The sequence below is a fragment of the Pleurodeles waltl genome, chromosome 7 (assembly GCF_031143425.1).
Source record: "Pleurodeles waltl isolate 20211129_DDA chromosome 7, aPleWal1.hap1.20221129, whole genome shotgun sequence".
NCBI lineage: Eukaryota > Metazoa > Chordata > Amphibia > Caudata > Salamandridae > Pleurodeles > Pleurodeles waltl.
The window spans coordinates 892,922,184-892,948,586 of NC_090446.1; positions in this window are offsets into that span (position 1 = coordinate 892,922,184).

Below are 26,403 nucleotides of genomic sequence, written 5' to 3' on the forward strand. Positions count from 1 at the left end.
GGCACCCACACACCCAACATCCATCCACCTCACGACAGCCTCCAGTACCTGCACCTGCACCCAAAACACCTTAAGTGACACCTCCTACAACCACCTCCTCTTCCTCCACTCCCATACCCTCTCCAACTACCCATCCCAGTGTTCGTCAGAAACTGTCCCTGTGTAAAGTTGACCTTTTTGCCCCCACCCCCCCTCCAATTCATCAGTCCCATCGTAGCGCCTCAGCCAAAAAGCCTCCAATACCAGTGGTGCCTGTTCAAGGTACGTGGAGTGCACCGGCCACCAGGGCAGGCAGTATGACCCGGAGCCAAGGCACTGGCAGCCCACCCCCTGTAAAGGCTCTGAAATTGAAAAGTGGACGACGGGACCGTGTGAAGACTCCTGGTGGAAAAACAACTCACAGGGGTCCCAAGGGGATTGGAGAGTCAGCTGTGACTCCACCAAAGGTGGGGAAGGGCCAGAGGAAGTCTGCCCAGCCTGTTGTGAGTCTCACGGCGGAGAAGGGCGGCATCATTCCCGGCGGTCGAGACGCCACCGCCAGCACCGTAGTCACTGGTCAGTAGACCACCGCCCAAGTCATTGCCCAGGAGGGCCCAAGTATCGTCACTGGTCAGGAGACTACTGCCGGGGTCATTGCCCAGGAGGGCCCAAGTATCGTCACTGGTCAGGAGACCACCGCCGGAGTCAGTGCCCAGGAGGGCCCAAGTATCGTCACTGGTCAGGAGACCACCGCCGGAGTCAGTGCCCAGGAGGGCCCAAGTATCGTCACTGGTCAGGAGACCACCGCCACCGCCGGAGTCAGTGACCAGGAGGGCCCAAGTATCATCACTGGTCAGGAGACCACCGCCGGAGTCACTGCCCAGGAGGGGCCAAGTATCGTCACTGGTCAGGAGACCACCACCACCGCCGGAGTCAGTGCCCAGGAGGGCCCAAGTATCGTCACTGGTCAGGAGACCACGCTACCGCCGGAGTCAGTGCCCAGGAGGGCCCAAGTATCGTCACTGGTCAGGAGACCACCGCCGGAGTCAGTGCCCAGGAGGGCCCAAGTATCGTCACTGGTCAGGAGACCACCACCCAAGTCATTGCCCAGGAGGGCCCAAGTATCGTCACTGGTCAGGAGACTACTGCCGGGGTCATTGCCCAGGAGGGCCCAAGTATCGTCACTGGTCAGGAGACCACCGCCGGAGTCAGTGCCCAGGAGGGCCCAAGTATCGTCACTGGTCAGGAGACCACCGCCGGAGTCAGTGCCCAGGAGGGCCCAAGTATCGTCACTGGTCAGGAGACCACCGCCACCGCCGGAGTCAGTGACCAGGAGGGCCCAAGTATCATCACTGGTCAGGAGACCACCGCCGGAGTCACTGCCCAGGAGGGGCCAAGTATCGTCACTGGTCAGGAGACCACCACCACCGCCGGAGTCAGTGCCCAGGAGGGCCCAAGTATCGTCACTGGTCAGGAGACCACGCTACCGCCGGAGTCAGTGCCCAGGAGGGCCCAAGTATCGTCACTGGTCAGGAGACCACCGCCGGAGTCAGTGCCCAGGAGGGCCCAAGTATCGTCACTGGTCAGGAGACCACCACCCAAGTCATTGCCCAGGAGGGCCCAAGTATCGTCACTGGTCAGGAGACCACCGCCAGAGTCAGTGCCCAGGAGGGCCCAAGTATCGTCACTGGTCAGGAGACCACCGCCGGAGTCAGTGCCAAGGAGGAACCCGGCTGCCACAGCCCCGGTGCGCTATGAGGGAACGTCATTCCACACACCAATGCCCAGTCTGGGTATCGTCATGCCACACACCAATGCCCAGTCCATGGAACGTCATGCCACACACCAATGCCCAGTCTAGGGATTGTCATGCCACACACCAATGCCCGTTCCAGAGACCGCCATGGGAAAGCACCGCTGAACAGTCCAGAGACCACCATGGCAAAGCACCTCTGAACAGGGCAAGCACCGCCATGGCAAAGCACCGCTGAACAGGGCAAGCACAGCCATGGCAAAGCACCGCTGAACAGTCCAGAGACCGCCATGGCAAAGCACCGCTGAACAGTCCAGAGACCGCCATGGCAAAGCACTGCTGAACAGTCCAGAGACCGCCATGGCAAAGCACCGCTGAACAGTCCAGAAACCGCCATGGCAAAGCACAGCTGAACAGTCCAGAGACCGCCATGGCAAAGCACCGCTGAACAGGGCAAGCACCGCCATGGCAAAGCACCGCTGAACAGGGCAAGCACCGCCATGGCAAAGCACCGCTGAACAGTCCAGAGACCGCCATGGCAAAGCACCGCTGAACAGTCCAGAGACCGCCATGGCAAAGCACCGCTGAACAGTCCAGAGACCGCCATGACAAAGCACCGCTGAACAGTCTAGAGACCGCCATGGCAAAGCACCACTGAACAGGGCAAGCACCACCATGGCAAAGCACCGCTGAACAGGGCATGCACCGGGTAAGAATGTAAAGACCGCCACATCAAGCATCCTTATCCCATGTGCAACTGGGACAGTGACGGGACAGGAACTTTCACGGGGAGACTGATCCAGTGTGACCACCAGTCCCCCTCCAGAGCCACTGGCGGATGTTATCTACTTGAGAGACTGTGGCTTTGCACTCCCCAGGATATGGCAGTGGGCAACCCACCCAGTGTAGAGACTTGAGAGACTGTGGCTTTGCACTCCCCAGGATGTTACAGTGGCCAACCCACCCAGTGTAGAGACTTGAGAGACTGTGGTTTTGCACTCCCCAGGATACATCAATGGGCATGGAGCCCCGTCGTGGATCTGGCTTTGCAGTCATCCGGCTGAGGTGCCCCCCCTTCCCTTCCCCCTGAGGTGCCTGTAGTATTTCTATCTGATGCCCCGACAGTGTTGTCTCTGATTGAGGACAGGTATCTTTTGTGGGCCTCGCCCATGCTTTTTTGGACTAGTGGTGCACGGACATTGCTATGTGCATATCTACACTACTTCTCGCAATGTATATATTTCTGGCTGATTTTCTTATATATCTGTATATTTTTGACAGACATGTATATTGATACATTACAATGTTTGAACAGATTTTGCTTTGTCTTTGCATTCTTCCGGTGGGATTGTGGGTTGTTACTGTGATTTTTTTGGATGCATTGGTGTGTATGTTGTAATATGTGAGGGTGGGGGTGGGGGTGGGGGTGGGAGTGTTTCTTGGGTGTCCCCTAACTTTTGCCTCCTCCCTCCCCCATGTCGTAGGTGCTGTACTCACCGTTGTCTTCGGCCGCGCCACTGTTGGTCTTCAAAGGTGAGTAGGAATACAAGGGCCGGAAGAATGTGTAATTCGGGCTCCATGGAGTCCTCGTGGGATGTGTTGAGGTGAGCGTTTTCCCATTGCAGTAACTGTTTCCGCCGTGTTTTTATCCACGGTGAACCTGCCCCGGAAAAGGTGGCGGATTGGCGGGTTGTGATACTATGGGCGGTACATTGTCTTCCGCCTGTCTGTTGGCGGGGTCCGCCGCGCTGCTTGTCTGTACCGCCGTGGCAGGCGGTGTGTTAAAGTGGCTGTCTTTGTTGGCGGTTTCAGCCAGGGTCATAATTCCCTTTTTTTGTCCGCCGCCCTGTTTGCGGTATTGCCGCACCTTTAAAACCGTACGCCAGGATTGTAATGACCCCCTGTATGTCCTACCTTAACCATACACTGCACCCTGCCCTTGGGGCTACCTAGGGCCTACCTTAGGGGTGTCTAACATGTAAGAAAAGGGAAGGTTTAGGCCTGGTAAGTGGGTTCACTTGCCAAGTCGAATTTACAGTTAAAACTGCAGACACTGCAGTGGCAGGTCTGAGACATGATTACAAAGCTACTTATGTGAGTAGCGCAACCAGTGCTGCAGGCCCGCTAGTAGCATTTGATTTACAGGCCCTGGGCACCTCTAGTGCACTGTACTAGGGACTTACTAATAAATCAAATATGCCAATCATGGATAAGCCAATTACATACACATTTTGTAAAGGAGCACTTGCACTTTGGCACTGGTTGGCAGTGGTAAGGTGCCCAGAGCAACAAAAACAGCAAAATCAGTCCAGCACACATCAACATCCTGGGAAACAGAGGCAAAAAGTTAAGGGAGACCATGCCAAGGATGAAAAGTCTAGCAATCCCCAACTAGGTTGACTTTGGGTCAGCCAATGAGAGTAAGCAGCAGCCCCTACCTTCCTGGGACCGCCGCGGAAGAGCTGCAGCAGTTAAGTGTTTGATGTTTGGTGTGTGCATGTGTGTTTGTGTGTATGTTTGAATATTTGGGACTGAGTGTTGTGAATGGATGTATGTGTGTGTGTGTGAGTGCATGGGTGTGAATGTGTATGCGTGCATGTGTGTTCCATTCACAGAGGGTTGAGCACAGGTTACTTTGGGGTTTGCTTGTGATTTCACCCTGACAAGCATTGTGGTCGAGGTTTGAGTAGGGCTTCAACCTCTCCACTCCTTTACCCCCACCCTCAACCAGTAACCCCCGATTGTTTACAGACAACATCACATCTTGCCTTGCGCAGCTCCCAGAGAGCTGTGACTATCCAGAAAGGCAGGGAAGCAGATCGATAACTGTCTAGATCTATTTTGAAAGCGCTGTTCGTTTTGTAAGAAGCTGTCGTTCTTTCCTGCCAAAACTGTGTGAAACATGCAAAATACACACTTAATACCCTCACTGTTGTCAAGCAATATAAGGAGCATGGCTGATGGCTGTTGGATAGCACCACTGTCCAGTACCACAAAGGTGAAATGGTTTCCCTGCAAGGAATCTTGGCTTGGGTTTGGCAGTGTGACTTGTGAAGCAAGGGTGTACTCTGTGGGAAGTTGTGTTAGATGTGTGCCACTATTTAGCCAACAATAAAGTATGCATGTCTCTGCTGATTTTTCAGCAGCCCTGAGGGATGAGTCTCCACACAAAGCACGAGGAATCAGGGGTTCTAACAAAGCAAAAACTGCGGGAAACACACAGACAAAGAGAGATTCGTCACACCACTGATGTATTGTACAAAAGGATTAGACCAGCTGAATTCATCAACATGTGAGTGTGGTAGCAAGCCCTCCCCTGTAAAGTGCCAAGGAACACATGCAGTTAGGTTATGTGGTGCCTTTTTGCCCTCATTTATGGAAAAAGAAAACAGAAAAAGTAAGTGACTAAATAAACAAATTCATGAATATCTGATCTTTTTCACTTCAGTAGTGATTCAAAACGGTTTAGGTGTTCCTTTTATTGTATTTTTATAGAAGAAAAGGGCGAATCTAGATTAAGTTAGTCCGAATATATTTAGTATAAAAAAGTGAAGGGATATTTACTCATAGAAGATACTTTATATAATGTAATTCGTACTTAAGTATCGGTGTTTATTTTAACGTCAGATTAACTCTCAGTCGGCTTTTTAATGTTTCATAATTACTGTGTGTGTACTTTAAGGCAGCGCTTGCCACTTTGTTTTCATTTGGGTTACTTTATACTTATTCTGCTGCAGGAATACTTGAATGTACCATCTCAAACGGAGTAAAGTTAGACAGTTGTCTCCCATGTGTTTTTGTTTTGTAGTTTGGTACCAATGACCTGACCTTTCTGGTCTCTAGTAAACTACGGTTTCAACGACTAGAAATGGGCTGAAGTTGAAACAGATGTTAACTGAGTTTGTGGGGAATACTCTGGTAAAATGGTCCCTGGGAAAAGCCTGTGTGCCCGCTGAGAGCCAGCAACGATGACAGCGAGAAGCCCCGGGATGGATACTTTTTCAAAAGCCTAGCATTAGTCTGTGGAAGGAATGTCATCACCAATTTCTTTAGAAGGCATTACTTCTGTAAATCTGTTGACATCAATCAGGTTAAAGTCTAATCTGGGACTCTCCTCCGTGTACATACTCCTCCTTATATGTCTCTAGGAGCACAGATTATGTTTTTGTTGTTTTATATAGCGCGAGTCTGGGTAAGGGCATCAGAGTGCCTAACATGAGCAACACATTATGATACATAAACTGGGACTTTGTTTTTTATTTTTATTTAAACACTGGCAGGTTCACTGATTTTTTCCTGAATCATAGAAGGCCAGATGTACAATGCAATTTTGCAGCAAAATTTGTTGTTTTCCACCGCAAAATGGCCTTGTACAATGTACCTTCCCTATTTTCCAAGTTGTTATCCAGTTAACGACTCACAAAATTTGGTTTGCGAAGGACCCCCTGCGGACCACTGCCTACTCTAAAAAAATGAAATAAAACTTTTAATTTCTTTGTTTAAAATGCATGCTTTTTTCCTTTAAGGAAAAGGGGCTGCTTTTCCCAAAAAAAACGCTTTATTGAAAAAGCAGTCACAGATATGGTGGCATGCTAACCCCAGCAGGCCACTATCCTTGTGAGTGCGGCCATTCCAAAATAGGCTGAAAGTCGTGACCTGGCTCATGAATATTAATGAGGCAGGTCCCTTGTGACCCATTTGGGAATCACAAAGAGTGTGGTTAACACTGTTGAACATTTTGTTTTGCGACTCGAAATTCATGATTCTCAAACAGATCGCAAATTGTGAGTAGCAAAACAAAAGGTCGTACATCTGGACACAGACGTTTTCGTGGACATCATGATTTGAACTTGGTTTCCAAATTCCAAAGTCAACAGCACTGACTGTTAGGCCACATCTTCTTACACAAACAAGCCCACTGGCAAAACACGACAGCCATTGAAGAATCCCATAAATCTGGTTTTGCTAGTATTGTAGACATTTTGCTTTTGTTGATGAAGATGAGTTATGTATGTTTGCTATGCCTGTGCATAGTATTTATTTACAAAGAAGACTCGTCTTTAACCCCTTGGGTGCCCAGGCCGAGGTGATCTCGTCCTCGGCGCCGGTTCCCCGGTGCCGAGGACTAGACCTCCTCTTCCTGCTATGGGCCCCCTGGGGAGCGCTAGCGCTCCCCCGATGGCCAGGCACCCCCTCTCCTGGGCAGGTATGGAAGGGGAATCGCTTTCCCGTCCACCCCCGCCCCCGCCCCCGCCCCCGTGGCGTCTGATGACGTCAGTGCGCTTTCGCGCGCTGACCTCATCAGAGGCCTTACCTCCAGCGCTGGAAGCTCAGCTTCCAGCGCCCGATTGAAGGAGACATGCTTTACATTTCTCCTCCGATCACGTGGAGGGAGCAGAGAAGCCTGAAAGGAGAGGAAAGGCCTTTCCTCTCCTTTCAGGCTTCTCTGAGCATTTCTGCAGCCCGATCGCGATGGGAATTGGCAGCAGAAATGCCACTAGATACCAGGGAATTTTTTGGTTTTTTATTCAGTTGACAAGGAGAGCGACCTCTTGGAAAAGAGCCACTCTCCATGGGGGCAATTCATTTTTTGGCTGTTTCTGCCCCCCCCGGGGGCAGATCGGCCTAATACAATTAAGTCGATCTGCCCCCAGGGGGGGCCGAAACCCCCTAGACACCAGAGATTTATTTATTTTTGTTTGTTTTTGTGTTTTCTATTTGTGGGGAGCGACCCCTTAGGCAAGGGTCGCACCCTGGGGTCAAACATTTTTCTAGGCCATTTCTGCCCCCCTTGACAGAAACCACTAGACACAGGGATTTTGTTTTTTTATTGCATGTATACATAAGGGGAGTGGCCCCTTGGGCAAGGGCCGCTCCCCAGGGGGGGAAATCATTTTACGGCTGTTTCTGCCCCCATGGGGGCAGCTCAGCCTAATATAATTAGCCCGATCTGCCCCCGGGGGGGCAGATACCCCCTGAACACCAGGTATTTTTTTTAAATGTGGGGTCGCTCTCCCGGGGGCAAAATTAATTCAAGGCCGTTTCTGCCCCCCTTGGGGGCAGATCCGCCTATTTCTATTAGGCTAATCTGCCCCTAAGGGGGGCAGAAGCCACTAGACACCAGGGATTTTTTTTTTTTTCAGTATCATTTGAGGGGAGCGACCCCTTAGGCAAGGGTTGCTCTCCTGGGGGGGGGGCACATTTGTTTTAGGCCATTTCTGCCCCCCTTGGGGGTAGATCGGCCTATTGTAATTAGGTTGATCTGCCCCCGGGGGGGGGAGGGCAGAAACCACTAGGCACCAGGGATTTTTTTGTTTTGTTTTGTTTTATTTTTTTATATGTGGGGAGTGACCCCTTAGGCAAGGGTCACTCCCCTGGGGGCAAAATTATCTTTGGGCCATTTCTGCCCCCCTGGGGGGCAGATTGGCCTATTTTTATTAGGCACTAGACACCAGGGATTTTTATGTTTTTGCGAAAATTTCACACAAGGGGAGCAACTTCTTAGGCAAGGGTTGCTCCCCTGGAGGGCAATTTTATTTTAGGCCATTTCTGCCCCCCTTGGGGGCAGAGCTGCCTATTTTTGTTAGGCCGATCTGCCTCCAAGGGGGGCAGAATCCACTAGGCACCAGAGATTTTTTTTATGCACCAATTTCACGCAAGGGGAGCGACCCCTTAGGCAAGGGTCGCTCCCCTGGAGGGGCAAATTTATTTTAGGTCATTTCTGCTCCCCTTGGGGGCAGAAACCACTTAGCCACCAGGGATTGGTGTGTGTGTTTTGTTTGGGGGGGGCACTCCCTTGGGCAAGGGTCGCTCCCCATGGGGGCAGATTACTGTTTGCCATATCTGCCCACCTTGGGGGCAGATCGGCTTATTTTTGGAAGGCCCATCTGCCCCCAAGGGGGGCAGAAAGCCCACCAGAGACCAGGGAAGATTTTATGGCCATACCCCCACCGCAAATAAATGGGGCCAACGTTGTTCTGTCCACCAGTGGGCAGATGGAGCAATTACCCCCAATCCACACCCCGGGGGAAGGAATTCTTCTAAATGCCAGGGATTTAAAAAAAAAAATAGTGGGGTGGTGGCTACCAACAAGTATGGGCATGGTTATGTCCCCACCCCAACTGAAGGGTGTAACAGTCTTTCAGCTCTCCCCTGAACACTAGAACATCTTATCCCACGGCAAACAAGCGGACATTTGTTTTTTGGGGTTTTGGTTTTACATTTGGGCTATGAGAGCTTGGCTAACTCTCAAAATCGTCCCACTTGGAATGGTGAAGGCTGCACTTTTTGGACTTTGGGACACTGCCATGTAGAAAAATCCACAAGACCTAGAAACATCTGAAAACTAAACATCTGGGTGAGTCTAGGGTGGTGTGCTTCACATGCACCTGCACCATTTTCTTACCCACAATGCCCTGAAAACCTCCAACTTCGCTGGAAATCACACATTTTTCCCACAATTATTTGATGGAACCTACCGGAATCTGCAGGAATCCACAAAATCCACAGCATTGTCTCATTTATACCGATAGAAATTCTGCCCCACTTGTCAGCCTAAAATTGTTTTTTTCCAAACTGCCCTTTTGGACCCGCTTTGGTTCCCCTCAATTTTGACATGTTTTTGGCTCTTCCTTGTCACAGGCACTTGGCCCACCTACACAAGTGAGGTATAATTTTTACCAGGAGACTGGGGGGAACGTTGGGTGGTAGGAAATTTGTCCCGGTGCAGTGATCCCACACAGAAATGTGGGAAAAATTTGATTTTTTAGCTAAATTTGAGGTTTGCTGAGGATTCTGTGTAAGAAAACACTGGGGTATCCACGCAAGTCACACCTCCCTGGACTCCCTTGGGTGTCTAGTTTTCAGAAATGTCTGGGTTTGGTAGGTTTCCCTGTATGGCTGCTGAGCCCAGGACCAAAAACGCGGGTGCCCCCGCAAAAAAACAGGTAGTTTTGTATTTGATAATTTTGATGAATCCAGATATTGTGTTTGGGGCATTTCCTTTCGCGGGCACTGGGCCTACCCACACAAGTGAGGTACCATTCTTATCGGAAGACTTGGGGGAACACTGGGTGGAAGGAAATTTGTGGATCCTCCCAGATTCCAGAACTTTCTGTCACCGAAATGAGAGGAAAAAGTGTTTTTTTGGCCATATTTTGATGTTTGCAAAGGATTCTGGGTAACAGAACCTGGTTAGAGCCCCACAAGTCAGCCCATCTTGGATTCCCCTAGGTGTCTAGTTTTCAAAAATGTGCAGGTTTGGTAGGTTTTCCTAGGTGCCGGCTGAGCTGGAGGCCAAAATCTACAGCCAGGCACTTTGCAAAAAACACCTCAGTTTTCAAAGTAAAAATGTGATGTGTCCATGTTGTGTTTTGGGGCATTTCCTGTCGTGGGTGATAGGCCTTCCCACACAAGTGAGGTACCATTTTTATCGGCAGACTTGGAGGGACGCTGGGTGGAAGGAAATTTGTGGCTCCTCTCAGATTCCAGAACTTTCTGTCACCGAAATGTGAGAAAAAAGTGTTTTTTTGGCCATATTTTGAGGTTTGCAAAGGATTCTGGGTAACAGAACCTGATGAGAGCCCCACAAGTCACCCCATCTTGCATTCCCCTAGCTAGGTGTGTAGTTGTCAAAAGTGTGCAGGTTTGGTAGGTTTCTCTAGGTTCCGGCTGAGCTGGAGGCCAAAATCTACAGCTAGGCACTTTGCAAAAAACACGTCAGTTTTCAATGTAAAAATGTGATGTGCCCATCTTGTGTTTTGGGGCATTTCCTGTCGCGGGCGCTAGGTCTACCCACACAAGTGAGGTACCATTTTTATTGGCAGACTTGGGGGAACACTGGGTGGAAGGAAATGTGTGGCTCCTCTCAGATTCCAGAACTTTCTGTCACCAAAATGTGAGGAAACAGTGTTTTTTTTGGCCAAATGTTTAGGTTTGCAAAGGATTCTGGGTAACAGAACCTGGTGAGAGTCCCACAAGTCACCCCATCTTGGATTCCCCTAGGTGTCTAGTTTTAAAAAATGTGAAGGTTTGGTAGGTTTTCCTAGGTGCCGGCTGAGCTGGAGGCCAAAATCTACAGTTAGGCACTTTGCAAAAAACATGTTAGTTTTCAATGTAAAAATGTGATGTGTCCATGTTGTGTTTTGGGGCATTTTCTGTCACGGGCGCAAGGACTACCCACATAAGTGAGGTATCATTTTTATCGGCAGACTTCGGGGAACATAGAATAGCAAAACAAGTGTTATTGCCTAAAGGAACCTAGGACACGGCGTTTCTTAAGTATATCTTCTTTATTCCAGTCCAGGTGTATACATCCAACCCTGGCAGATCCCAGCAGCTAACCGAGTCCACCTCACATTCTACTCAACATTCCACGAGTTGCTAAGCACTAATAGAATCTTAACTAACACCACTATAATACAACATATCTCCCCCCTTACAATAACAACAAATTCAACACATAAAGAAAACTGATTATTCATAATACATTTCTATAAATAACATAAAACATATATAGTTGAACATCAACCTTACTCAGTATAGTAGTTTTTCAAATATTCAGGTCTCTTTGTTACTCTTTGTAGCCCTTTCCTAAAACACCTATCAGCATGACCATCACCCATCTGTACCTGCTTTTCCCACATCTCCATCTCCTTAGCCCAATACTTAACTACATCCACCATGTTCCACTTCTTTCCATCATTCAACACCACACTGTATTTCTTTACCTTGACCACCTGTTTAGGTTCAGACCACTTAGACAGACCCTTTTTCGTGCCTTGCCACAACCTAGTACGCACCCAATCACCGACAACAAAATTACATGCTTTAAAGTTTCCCAGACATCTCTCGTCATATTTCCCTTGTTTTTTTTCTACACGCGACAAGACACTTTTCACATTGCACATTCTCTTTCCTGCTCTTCCCATCCATCCAGGAATGGCTTTCGTACAAGGCTTCCTATCCTTTAATAACACAAACGGAGTTTCTAAAGTTGTTGAATGTGGAGTAGTGCGATAATTCCACAACATTTTTTTTATTTCAGATCTCCAGTTCAAATTGTTCTGTAGTGAGAGTTGAATATTATCACCTAAAACCCTATTAAATCTTTCAACCAATCCATTTTCTCTAGGATGTGCCACAGCAGACCTAACGTGCTTGACCCCACATTCCGCTAAATAATTTTCAAATTCTTGTGACGTAAACTGCGTGCCATTATCCGTTACAATCTCTTCTGGATAACCCTCCCTTTTCCAAATTTCTTCACAGAATTCAATCACTACATCAGACTTCGTATTCCTCACCATACTAACCTCTGGCCACTTTGAGTGATAATCCATCATGACTAAAGCAAATTGTTTTGCTCCATCACCAAATACAAACGGCCCACACATATCCATTCCCACTTTCTGCCATGGTTTCTTAGGAAAAGGTATTGGTACCACAGGTGTTTTTTCACACAAATGTGTTTTGTCACTGCAAGCACAACTCATGCAGTTTCTGACAAATCTTTCAACTTCCCTGTCCATTCCCGGCCACCAAAAATCCTCCCTGGCTTTCCTTTTCATACCTGACATGCCTCCATGCCCATCATGCAATATTTCCAGTACTCTCTGTCTCAAATCACGAGGTACAATTAACTTGTCGCCTCTTCTAACCAGGTTATTCTGAATCGACAATTCCGACCATACATTCTTGTAATTCCTTACCGAATCTACATCATCACCTATATCAGACCAGCATTTGTTCAAATTCTTTTTCACTGCTAGTAACTCCTCATCTTTCATTTCTGCTTTCACCCACTCCTCCTGATTTATAGCATTTATCTTCACGTCCTGAATACTCGCCACAATCCAGTCTTCTTCTTCATCTACATACATATTTTCTAATGGCAATCTAGAAAGACAGTCGGCATTGACATTCATTACCCCTGGAACATATTTCACAGTGAACGTGTATTCTTGCAATCTATATAACCATTTTGCAATCCTTGAAGATGCACGACTCGCTCCTGAAGTAGTGAAAATATCTACTAACGGTTTATGATCAGTATGCAACTCAAATTTCCTTCCCCAAACGTAATTTCTAAAATGCTGTATACCCCACCAACAAGCAAGAGCCTCTCTCTCTACAGCCGAGTACGTTGCCTCAGCTCCCTTCAGCGTACGTGAAGCAAAAGCTATCACCCGCTCTTTCCAATCATGCACTTGCTTCAACACAGCACCTAGTCCATACATACTAGCATCAGTTGCTACAATCGTGTGATAATGTGACACAAACGGATTCAATTCAACAGCATCAACAATGTTTTTTTTCAACTTGGCAAACGCTTGTTGACATTCTTCTGACCACACATACCTTTGATTTTTTTTCATCAACATCCTCAGAGGTTGTGCAATATCGGCAAAATTCCTCACAAACTTGGCATAGTATTCAGCCGGCCCAAGGAAAGACCTTAATTGATCTTTATTAGTCGGCCTAGGTGCTTTTTCAATTGCTTCCATTAAACTGACCATAGGCTTAACACCATTTCCAGAAATCATATGTCCTAGATACTCCACGCTCTGACGTGCAAATTTACACTTGTCCGGTTCAACCGTTAACAAAGCATCCTCTAAAACACGACATACCTTACTTAACATACGATCGTGCTCATACATATTTTCTGCCCAAACCAATACATCGTCCGGAAAAAACCTAACGCATTTCATGTGTCCCAACAGATCTTGCATAACTCTCTGAAAAACTGCCGAAGCAGATGCAAGCCCAAATGGCATGCGTACAAACCTAAAAGCCCCTTCAGGAGTAACAAATGACGTGAGATGACGAGAATTAGGATGTAGCATGATTTGACGATACGCATTTGAGAGGTCCAATGTTGAATACACTTCACCCCCTTGAATTCCACACAACAATTCATTAATGTTTGGAATTGGATGTCTATCAATCCATATATTTTCATTAAGATCTCTTAAATCCACACACATTCTTAATTTTCCATTCGGTTTGCGGGCCAAAACAACCGGGCTTAACCACTCCGAGGCTTCTATTCTTTCAATCACACCTAAGTCTAACAATCTTGATAATTCCTCTCTCAGTGCCTCTCTCAGAACAACCGGTACACTCCTCACCTTATGCACGCTCGGAACCGCCCCTTCCTTTAACACGATCGAGTGTTGAATTTTTTTTAAGCATCCTAACTTACTACTAAAAAGATTTGGAAATCTCTTCCTCCACTTGTCAGCATCCTCTTGTATAACCGATATAACCTGTTCCTTACTGTTCGGGTCCAACACTACCTTTAAACTCCTCTGTTCACCCCAACCCAATAGACATCGCCCACACTCCACAACATATACATCACAAACTACTTGTCTACGATTTAACATCAAATTTCCTTGGAAATACCCCAACACAGGAATTTTGTTACCACCATAACCCACCAAATCCACATCAGCATTAACCAACTCTTGACCACCCACCTTCTCCCATGTTGTTTTATCTATAAGAGTATATGGTGAACAGGAATCAGCCCACATGCATACCATTACACCAGTTACACTGATTTCACACTTGGGGGGTGAATACCTAGTAAGTTCTAATGTAGAAATATTCTTTTCCTCACACACAGACATGACATCAATCATCAATATTTCAATATGGTCATCTTTTAACTCCTCACCACTGCTGGAACTTTCACGTTCACCTCTTGCTTGTGTACCCTCATATAAATAATTCACACTACTATTTTTGTATAACCCTTTCTTTTGATTGCACATTTTTGAAAAATGCCCCTTCTTGTCGCACGAGAAACATTTGACATCTTTCGCAGGACAACTTGTCGAAGATGCCAAATGTTTTGTACTTCCACATTTATAACATTTTTTTTTTCCATCCGACTTGTTTAAATTTCTATAGATCTTAACAGAATTCACTGCTTGTATTAATGCATTCTCATCATCTTTCATATTCAATTCTCTTACATACTTCGATGTACTTCCTACCCGTTTCCAAAGATGGATTCTTCAAATTAAATAACTTTTCCTGAATCTTCAAACACTTTGTACGATTAATTAATTGATCTCTGATGATTTCTTCATGTAAATCTCTAAATTTACATGTATTTGCTAATGTGTGTAATGCACTAACAAACTGATCCACAGATTCATGCGCAGCTTGAGTTCTGGAAAAAAAACGATGTCGCTCAACAACGATGTTTAGTTTCCAACCAAAATGTTCTTCCAAAGCTTCCAATGCTCTTGTATACACATCGTCTACATCACCATTCTTTTCCTCATCTGAACCCCTACCTTCACTAGTTGATAAACTTGCAGCCGGTAATGTTTTCAAAATTTTCCTACCTTCCACCCCCAAGTTGTGTTTTAATAAAGCAAGCTTCCTTTTATCAGTGAAAATCGCACCACCTAAAGCTTCCAAATAAGTTTCAAATGTCTCTCTCTAATCTCTTATAGATAAAACAACATGGGAGAAGGTGGGTGGTCAAGAGTTGGTTAATGCTGATGTGGATTTGGTGGGTTATGGTGGTAACAAAATTCCTGTGTTGGGGTATTTCCAAGGAAATTTGATGTTAAATCGTAGACAAGTAGTTTGTGATGTATATGTTGTGAAGTGTGGGCGATGTCTATTGGGTTGGGGTGAACAGAGGAGTTTAAAGGTAGTGTTGGACCCTAACAGTAAGGAACAGGTTATATCGGTTATACAAGAGGATGCTGACAAGTGGAGGAAGAGATTTCCAAATCTTTTTAGTAGTAAGTTAGGATGCTTAAAAAAAATTAAACACTCCATCGTGTTAAAGGAAGGGGCGGTTCCCAGCGTGCATAAGGTGAGGAGTGTACCGGTTGTTCTGAGAGAGGCACTGAGAGAGGAATTATCAAGATTGTTAAACTTAGGTGTGATTGAAAGAATAGAAGCTTTGGAGTGGTTAAGCCCGGTTGTTTTGGCCCGCAAACCGAATGGAAAATTAAGAATGTGTGTGGATTTAAGAGATCTTAATGAAAATATATGGATTGATAGACATCCAATTCCAAACATTAATGAATTGTTGTGTGGAATTCAAGGGGGTGAAGTGTATTCAACATTGGACCTCTCAAATGCGTATCATCAAATCATGCTACATCCTAATTCTCGTCATCTCACGTCATTTGTTACTTCTGAAGGGGCTTTTAGGTTTGTGCGCATGCCATTTGGGCTTGCATCTGCTTCGGCAGTTTTTCAGAGAGTTATGCAAGATCTGTTGGGACACATGAAATGCGTTAGGTTTTTTCCGGACGATGTATTGGTTTGGGCAGAAAATATGTATGAGCACGATCGTATGTTAAGTAAGGTATGTCGTGTTTTAGAGGATGCTGGGTTAACGGTTGAACCGGACAAGTGTAAATTTGCACGTCAGAGCGTGGAGTATCTAGGACATACGATTTCTGGAAATGGTGTTAAGCCTAAGGTCAGTTTAATGGAAGCAATTGAAAAAGCACCTAGGCCGACTATTAAAGATCAATTAAGGTCTTTCCTTGGGCTGGCTGAATACTATGCCAAGTTTGTGAGGAATTGTGCCGATATTGCACAACCTCTGAGGATGTTGATGAAAAAAAATCAAAGGTATGTGTGGTCAGAAGAATATCAACAAGCGTTTGCCAAGTTGAAAAAAAACATTGTTGATGCTGTTGAATTGAATCTGTTTGTGTCACATTATCACACGATTGTAGCAACTGATGCTAGTATCTATGGACTAGGTGCTGTGTTGAAGCAAGTGCATGATGGGAAAGAGCGGGTGAAAGCTTTTGCTTCACGTACGCTGAAGGGAGCTGAGGCAACGTACTCGGCTGTTGAGAGAGAGGCTCTTGCTTGTTGGTGGGGCATACAGCATTTTAGAAATTACGTTTGGGGAAGGAAATTTGAGTTGCATACTGATCATAAACCGTTAGTAGATATTTTCACTACTTCAGGAGCGAGTCGTGCATCTTCAAGGATTGCAAAATGGTTATATAGATTGCAAGAATACACGTTCACTGTGAAATATGTTCCAGGGGTAATGAATGTCAATGCCGACTGTCTTTCTAGATTGCCATTAGAAAATATGTATGTAGATGAAGAAGAAGACTGGATTGTGGCGAGTATTCAGGACGTGAAGATAAATGCTATAAATCAGGAGGAGTGGGTGAAAGCAGAAATGAAAGATGCAGAGTTACTAGCAGTGAAAAAGAATTTGAACAAATGCTGGTCTGATATAGGTGATGATGTAGATTCGGTAAGGAATTACAAGAATGTATGGTCGGAATTGTCGATTCAGAATAACCTGGTTAGAAGAGGCGACAAGTTAATTGTACCTCGTGATTTAAGACAGAGAGTACTGGAAATATTGCACGATGGGCATGGAGGCATGTCAGGTATGAAAAGGAAAGCCAGGGAGGATTTTTGGTGGCCGGGAATGGACAGGGAAGTTGAAAGATTTGTCAGAAACTGCATGAGTTGTGCTTGCAGTGACAAAACACATTTGTGTGAAAAAACACCTGTGGTACCGATACCTTTTCCTAAGAAACCATGGCAGAAAGTGGGAATGGATATGTGTGGGCCGTTTGTATTTGGTGATGGAGCAAAACAATTTGCTTTAGTCATGATGGATTATCATTCAAAGTGGCCAGAGGTTAGTATGGTGAGGAATACGAAGTCTGATGTAGTGATTGAATTCTGTGAAGAAATTTGGAAAAGGGAGGGTTATCCAGAAGAGATTGTAACGGATAATGGCACGCAGTTTACGTCACAAGAATTAGAAAATTATTTAGCGGAATGTGGGGTCAAGCACGTTAGGTCTGCTGTGGTACATCCTAGAGAAAATGGATTGGTTGAAAGATTTAATAGGGTTTTAGGTGATAATATTCAACTCTCACTACAGAACAATTTGAACTGGAGATCTGAAATAAAAAAAATGTTGTGGAATTATCGCACTACTCCACATTCAACAACTTTAGAAACTCCGTTTGTGTTATTAAAGGGTAGGAAGCTTTGTACGAAAGCCGTTCCTGGATGGATGGGAAGAGCAGGAAAGAGAATGTGCAATGTGAAAAGTGTCTTGTCGCGTGTAGAAAAAAAACAAGGGAAATATGACGAGAGATGTCTGGGAAACTTTAAAGCATGTAATTTTGTTGTCAGTGATTGGGTGCATACTAGGTTGTGGCAAGGCACGAAAAAGGGTCTGTCTAAGTGGTCTGAACCTAAACAGGTGGTCAAGGTAAAGAAATACAGTGTGGTGTTGAATAATGGAAAGAAGTGGAACATGGTGGATGTAGTTAAGTGTTGGGCTAAGGAGATGGAGATGTGGGAAAAGCAGGTACATATGGGTGATGGTCATGCTGATAGGTGTTTTAGGAAAGGGCTACAAAGAGTAACAAAGAGACCTGAATATTTGAAAAACTACTATACTGAGTAAGGTTGATGTTCAACCATATATGTTTTATGTTATTTATAGAAATGTATTATGAATAATCAGTTTTCTTATAGTGTTGAATTTGTTGTTATTGTAAGGGGGGAGATATGTTGTATTATAGTGGTGTTAGTTAAGATTCTATTAGTGCTTAGGAACTTGTGGAATGTTGAGTAGAATGTGAGGTGGACTCAGTTAGCTGCTGGGATCTGCCAGGGTTGGTTGCCTAAAGCTTCCAAATAAGTTTCAAATGTCTCTCTCCAATCCTCCCATGACATGCTTGGTTCACCAGGTGTGCCCAAAAATATAGGTGGAGGTGAAATAGATTGCATTTTACTACTTTATACAATATATTATATTTTAAAGTTAAATATAATGTAAAATATCAACACTGAATTAACGACTCAATCAAATAAAACAATAAACTAACATAAAAAACATAGTCACCGTTGTCTTTCGATGAATCCACTAGAAAAGTCCTGAAGTTCCACGTGCGATCAAAAACGATGCTCTCCCATTTAAAGCCACCGATCCATGTCTTTGTAGGAAAACAAACCAATGGGTTTGTTTCTATGGGCGGTTTCCCTTTTATTCACACACGCAGCGTTGTGACGTACCCACATCAATCTGCATTCTCCTTGCGGACCCGGTGAGTCAACACACTAGGTAAGAGACGCGCGACTCGTAACCGACTGACGCGCGACTTGTAACCGGCTGACGCGCGACTTGTAACCGGCTGATGCGCGAGGGCCTCGCAACAGCAATCGCGTGAGCTTAAACAAAATTAAAATGAATAATATGTCTTCTTACACGCTGCCGCGTTTTCAATCAATGCGAAGAAATCAACCACGAACAATGGCACAGTGTCCCAGCTGTTCACTGGGCAAAACAAACAGCTCCTTCCGCTCTTCACAATGTCCGTCCACTGCCTCCAATTCGCGGGACCTGAAAATGTGTCCACTGCCTCCAATTCACGGGACACTGTGAAATCCAACAGTTTCAATTCGCAATTTTCCAATAAAAATGTTCAGTTCAGCAAATAAACGGGAAAAAAAAAAAAATAACACATCCTTCCAAATCAGATGCTCTGCCAGGGTTGATTCCTATATACGACATCCCATCCTCGTCGCCACTAAAGGAACCTAGGACACGGCGTTTCTTAAGTATATCTTCTTTATTCCAGTCCATGTGTATACATCCAACCCTGGCAGATCCCAGCAGCTAACCGAGTCCACCTCACATTCTACTCAACATTCCACAAGTTGCTAAGCACTAATAGAATCTTAACTAATACCAATATAATACAACATTGCCCGTTGTCCTTCTCTACATTTTGTCCTTCCAAATATAAGACAGTGTGTAAAAAAGACGTCTATTTCAGAAATGCCCTGTAATTCACATGCTAGTATGGGCACCCCAGAATTCAGAGATGTGCATTTAACCACTGCTCCTCAACACCTTATCTTGTGCCCATTTTGGAAATACAAAGGTTTTCTTGATACCTATTTTTGACTCTTTATATTTCAGCAAATGAATTGCTGTATACCCGGTATAGAATGAAACCACTGCAAGGTGCAGCTCATTTATTGGCTCTGGGTACCTAGGGTTATTGATGAACCTACAAGCCCTATATATCCCCGCAACCAGAAGAGTCCAGCACACATAACGGTATATTGCTTTTAAAAATCTGACATTGCAGGAAAACATTACAGATTAAAACGTAGAGAAAAATTTATTTTTCTTTTCACCTCAATTTCAATATTATTTTCTTTAAGTTGTTATTTTTTGTAGCAAACCCTTAAAAGATCTACACAAATTACTCATTACTAAATTCAGAATTTTGTCTATTTTTCAGAATTGTTTGGGTTTCTGGGATCCAGCATTTGTTTCACATCCATTTCTGTCACTGATTGGAAGGAGGCTGAAAGCACAAAAAAACATTAAAATGGAGTATGTCCCAGTAAAATGCCAAAATTGTGTTGAAAAATGTGTTTTTCTGATTCAAGTCTGCCTGTTCCTGAAAGCTGGGAAACTGGTAATTTTAGCACCGTAAACCCTTTGTTGATGCCATTTTTGAGGGAAAAACCACAAGCCTTCTTCTGCAGCCCTTTTTTCCCAGGTGTTTGAAAAAAAAAAAAAAAAAACACTGTATTTTGGCTATTTTCTTGGCCTCCTTCAGGGGAACCCACAAAGTCTGAGTACCTCTAGAATCCCTACGATGTTGGAAAAAAAGGACGAAAATTTGGGGTGGGTAGGTTATGTGGACAGAAAGTTGTGAGGGCCTAAGCACGCCCTGCCCCAAATAGCCAAAAAAGGCCTGCACCTGAGGGGGAAAAGGCCTGGCAGCGAAGGGGTTAACACAGATGAAATAGGCGCATTATGCTATCTATTGAATTAATCAACAGTATCTTTTTCAAGCCCTGTTTTCAAGTTCTGTAAAGTTGAAATACGCACCTGCATCTTGTGTTTGAGTACCCCCTGTTGTAGAATACAGGGTTACCCTTGAGGTCTAGTAATTTGCAAAAATGTTCAGGGAGAAACATCCAAAACGGTGCTGAGTTCTTGTTCAAAACTCTCAGCAAAGTGAACAGAGCAACGGAACTGTGGATTGATGTCAAAGGCCACGTGATGGGGGTCCATCTGGGGAAATGAAAAATTTAAAATGTAAAATTAAAGACGAGATTTAAAGTGGTGCATGAAGTAAAGCTGAGGGATACTGAACCTGAAAGGTTTCAGCAACTGACAGAACACACAGCCATGTCCTGTCCTGAATCAGAACTTTCAGTTGCAGGACAGAAAAGGCAGGAATTAAGACTGTATGCAAATCTCTTGATAGGTATAGAACTCTAATGAAATGTTAGGCTCCCATTGCTGTCTGTGTCTGGTAATAGAGCTAAGGCTAATACTGACTAGGATGAGTGAGATCTGCAGTCTTGCTTTCCTATTGCTTGGTCCGCCAGGTTGCAAACCCTAAATTCATCATTACTTGATGAACTATAACCATGGTCTTGAGATAGGAGCCAACTAGAACATCAGGCACACATGCACAGAAGGGAGACACTTTAGGACGAGGCAGGGAGAGAAAAGAGGAGAGAATGTAAAATGAGATGGGAAAGGCACAACAGAGTGGGCTCAAAAGGAGGAAAATGTATAATATAGCCTTAGAACCCGCCGTAGAGGGCTCTACCGGCTATTAAAGGCCCGCTCCCCGCGTTAAATGCCCGAGCCGAAGGCGAAGACATTTAACAAGGGAGAGGGACTTTAATAGCCGGTAGAGCCCGCTACGTCGGGTTCTAAGGCTATTAGAACATTCTGCCACACAAGGCAGAATGTTCTATTAAAAAAAAAAAAAAATCACGGAGCCCGAGGGGATTTAAATCCCCTCGGGCTCCGTGAGGCTTTGTTCACAGCTGTTGCTGTGAACAAAGCGAACATTGGAATGTTGGCGCTGCGGGCTTTTACCGGCCAGTAAAAGCGCACAGCACTCCATTGTTTTCAATGGAGCCTCCAGCATTCCAATGTTCTAATAAAGGAAACGTTGGCGAGGGCATGAGCAGCTGGATTATGCAGTTGTGAACAAAAAGGTAAAAGTGGGTGCAGAAAGAGACAGTGAGAAGAAACCTGCACGTTCACACAAAAGGACAAGTAGGTACAGGAAGAGTGGACACTGATATGCTGAGCACAAACAGGACCGGGCATTTTTTTAATCCATGCTAATAGTCAGTGCACTGGTCTGGATTAATTTTTCCATCCTGACTATCCTTGATAAACTTGTCCCCAGGTGAGTCTGATGCAGAGGAGCCACCACAAGCACAGGAGTTTGAAAGGGGAGATGCATGCAGCAGGAACCTCATGGCAGCCAATCCCAAACTGTAGCACCCTGCTACAACAATCATAATCCAGACCTGGAACCCCTCATTCATTGTTTAGGGCATGCATACGTCTGTGTGCTCCATGAAGCATGGCCAGCAGGTCCACTTCTATGGGCTGCATTGTAGATCTTAAAAAATACCCTCGTTTTCCTCCAGACGATAAATATCTGTTTTTTGACAATCAACGCTTAAGTTGCATAAGTAGATTCAAACAGGAGAGGACTGCCCTGTCACAATGTGAAAGGACTTGCATTCATTGGTTCAGACAGTGTTTAAGTCAGTATGGAATGTTCTCTTGAGGAAGGAGGCAATGCATGCTGCAGAACCCCTTCTTGGCAGGAATAGGTGGTGTGGAGTGGCAAGGGGTGTTGCTGTGTGCACTGTATGCAGTGAGGTATTAATTCATTCAGTCGCAGATACTTCACTGCTCACAAGCGTAGTAAGTAGCTGGTGCTTGTCACCCTGGAATAGCTTTGAATTTGTCTTTCTGAATTGGTTAGCATAATAGCACTGCTACAGCTGGATAGTCTCTCTCTGCAGATCCCAGAGGTAACATAAAGGGCAGAAGCATCCAGGTGGACTTAAGGCTCGGGCTGTGTCCATAAGACCACCTGAGAGAGACTTCTCACTATCATTGATCTTTTTAAAATGTGTCAACAGAGGTCCTCAGCCAACCCCCCCTCAGGAATGGCCACAGACTACACTGACATCAGTAGTGATTGCCGCATCTGAAGAGAAGATGTGCATGAGATGACTCTGTAGTTTCAACTGTAGTTTAGACTTGCATACCGAAGTTCTACTTGTTACTATGAGCAGCACGGAGTCCTCTTTCAATGATGCGAGAATTTTTGATGGGTGCTGTAACTCTCTGCTGGCGAAAGTCTATAGCTAGATAATGCACCAATACACAGCCCTAGGATGTTTGTGGGCCTCTACTCCAAAATACAAAAAACACCAGGAGACAATGAACCAAATTAATTCAATAAGCCTTCTAGATTTGCAGTGGCAATTCACAAATCATAATTCACAGAATTAGGGTGTGCTGGAATTTCTATACACAAATTCGTTTTGTTCTTCAGGAAAATCCGCAAGTATGGTGCACCTTCTCATTTCTAAGTGTAAGGCTGGAGTCCACATCACAGTTGAGTGTAGAGACACACATTTCTGGCACATTTACTTCAACAGATGTGGAAAACCCTCTTGAGTAATTGTAGAGTATTACGGTACCATTACCATGTAATGCTTTGATTTGTGTATATTTTCATGCATAGTCATGCCAACATTTCTGAATGCGCTGGGACTCAGAAATCGACTCAGACCAACCATGATTCTTTGTGAATCTACCACCTCAAGCCAATATTCTTTATATGGCTTGTTGTCTATCCATTTTGGCTACAAAGCATAGTATTGCATTATATTATTAATTTTACCACCTTTCTCTCTTTGGTTATAATGCTCAGGACAATGGATTTACTTTCCTTTCTTGTGAAGAAACATTATGTTTCCATCATAATTGGTGACCCCTGAACACAAGACTATCAAGTACATTAAAAAGTGGAAGACAGGATTGCTCTTACTCACACTGGGGGTATTGGTGCCATAACATGCACATGAATCTATCAAGTTCAATAAACTCTAAGACATGTATATAACATTTCTTTAGAGCAGCTACAATAAAACATCCACTTCCCACTGAGTGACTAGGAAGCCTGAAATCCATAATTTGTGCTAAATTTCCAAACGACATGAGTCCTTTGTCATCAACATTTTGAGGGATGTGTGCCTTTGGTTCAACAGCCATATTTCAATTTCACGTGTTTAATGAAGGAGTTGTCTATGGGGACTTCTTTCATATTTCTACATTTAAAAAGCCCTTTTCGATTTCGCTCTCTTTTCTTATCTTTATTTTGAACGTGATTGTTCTTTTTAGTTCGTGAGACAAAATTCCAAAAAAGTACCACACGACTGTATGCAGTTTGCACATCCTTGATAGAAAGCAGGAGTTTGATAAGTATGGCAGAGTTGTCTTGCATCGGCCTCTTTGCTTTTCATCTTGAGGGCAAAATAGCAACACATTTCATCACAAAATATGCATGCTTTTGTGAAAATTACTCGTTTGCGTAAAATGTTCATTGTACAAGATTACACCCACGCTATAAAGATGGCACCCGGACTACAATTACACTTCCACGCCCCTCTAGAATGTCCCCACAATACATTTAATAGAGATAAGGGCTGGCCTTTCACGGATCAATTCAAGTGCCATCTTGGTATCTTTTGGGTTCAAGTTAAATTATTTGTCACGGGACGAGGGCTTGCTGTCTCCAGGTGTGTGCAGTGCATTTAGAAACAGATATTAGACTTGAAAATGGCCAGTTATGGGTTTAATGTTTTGCCAAAAATGGAAACGCTCGAAAACAGGTTACATACAGTCTTAATCGCTATATATAACAATTACAAAAACATGCCATGTACGGTTTTATAAGTAGTCACAAATAAACCACTGAACATTCAAAAGAGCAATAATTGTAGACTAAACCCTGTTTTAATTCACACATACTTATAAAGAAAAGATTTATTGGGAAAACCAATGTCAGAATGTCACTCAGTAGCAGCACACATTAAAGCGTAGCCTTCATCACTCAGCTGGGTGCTGTCACTCACACTCAGATCAGTGGATCCTTTCTGTGAACCCATGACCCTTTTTTATGTGCTAAAGCCAGATGTCTAACCACGCCTCACACCCCTTTCTGACTGAATAAAGAGAATGGAAAAGCCTGACCACAGGTGCTGACCCTCTTGTCGCAGAGAAGCCATGGTTTCAATGTACTATCACTTGAAACAGATGTTTAAAGGGCTTGTGGGAAAGTTCTGATCTGCGCTCTGTATGAAAAGGAGCTTCTTTGAAAGCCTGCCGGGAGCCTTGAGGGATATCGAGATAAGAGGTCCCTTACAGTTGTCCGCTTTCCTTACTATAATAGTTTATAGCACAGGAGATGGTTCCTTTTTGGTTTCAGACATGGAGGACTCCTTTCAAGTTGGTGTGAGCAATCCTATGTTGTTCTGATCTGGGACTACTGTACTCCACTCTACAGTGCCTCTTGAACTCTAATTGAAGACTACAAAGGCCACATCATTCTGCAGCTAATGACAATCACACAATAACTAAGCCCGAATACATCAAGTGATGACAAATACAATAGTTTTGTTGCATGAATGTTGTGAAAAGCTTATGCATGATAAAGAGCTAGGTGTGCTCTTAATGTACATTTATAATTATATAATGTGGTTATATGCAAGGAAGAAGATTATTATGGAATGTGAGTGCATAGTACAGAAGACGTAGAAGGTTTTTCCTCCTTTTGGCCTTGCCAAGATAAATAGTTTAATTCTCATTGTAACACACTTGATAACCACATCCTTTTTAGTGTGTTTTTATTTTCCGAATAATTTCATATGTGCCTATTAATTTGAATTAAGTCCAATTGAAACCAAAACACTGAGATATCTGGAAGTGCATTTTTCTGGCCTATGATTAACCAGGCATCAATTAGGCCTTAAATCTATCTTGAAAAAGATGGCTGATGTTATCTTTTAATAATCATCAGGTGTTTATATTTTCGCATTTGACACTGAACTCAAGCAAAATGTGCACTGTTTGTTTGTAATGAAATGGCATTCTTGAAGAGCTTTGGAGAAGCGTTTATAACATTCAAGTATTTTCCTTGTTGTATGCTGTAAATTGAGCATCTACGAGACTTTCCATTGTCTATTGTAACACATTTATTCAGTTACCTCTAATGAGATTAGGTCGGAAGGGGTGAATAAATATTCATGCAGTGGTCTACTGCTTACATAGTGGGTATAATTCTGAATTATGATTTGAGAAATAAAAGATGCATTTGCTCATCTGATGCTGACTCTGAAGCGAAGATCTTCATCGCTCTCTATGGGGGAATTAAAGATAAAAGACCCCTGAATTTGGGGGTGTCCCAGATCTTTTTGATCTCTACTAGATATGCTGTCCATATCTCTGTAGCTTTGCTGTATATTTTGCACTTAGACTAGTTATCCGATTTTGCTAATTATTGCAATTGTTTTGATTGCTGACAGCCTGTATGTCCTATGATTGATTTATTGAACTGAGTTAAATTCTTCCCTTTTGTATTGTGTTTTAATACTTTAGAAAACCTTTATGGTTTTCTCCAAATTACTGATATCAAATTCCGTTTTTGAGTGAGTCATGATTCTCATTGACTGTATTTTGCAATGTTGTTTGAACATTATCCTGAGGGACACATTACCTCATCTTTTTTTAGGTCAGCACTGTCCCCAACCCTGCAGTCACAAATATACAGATT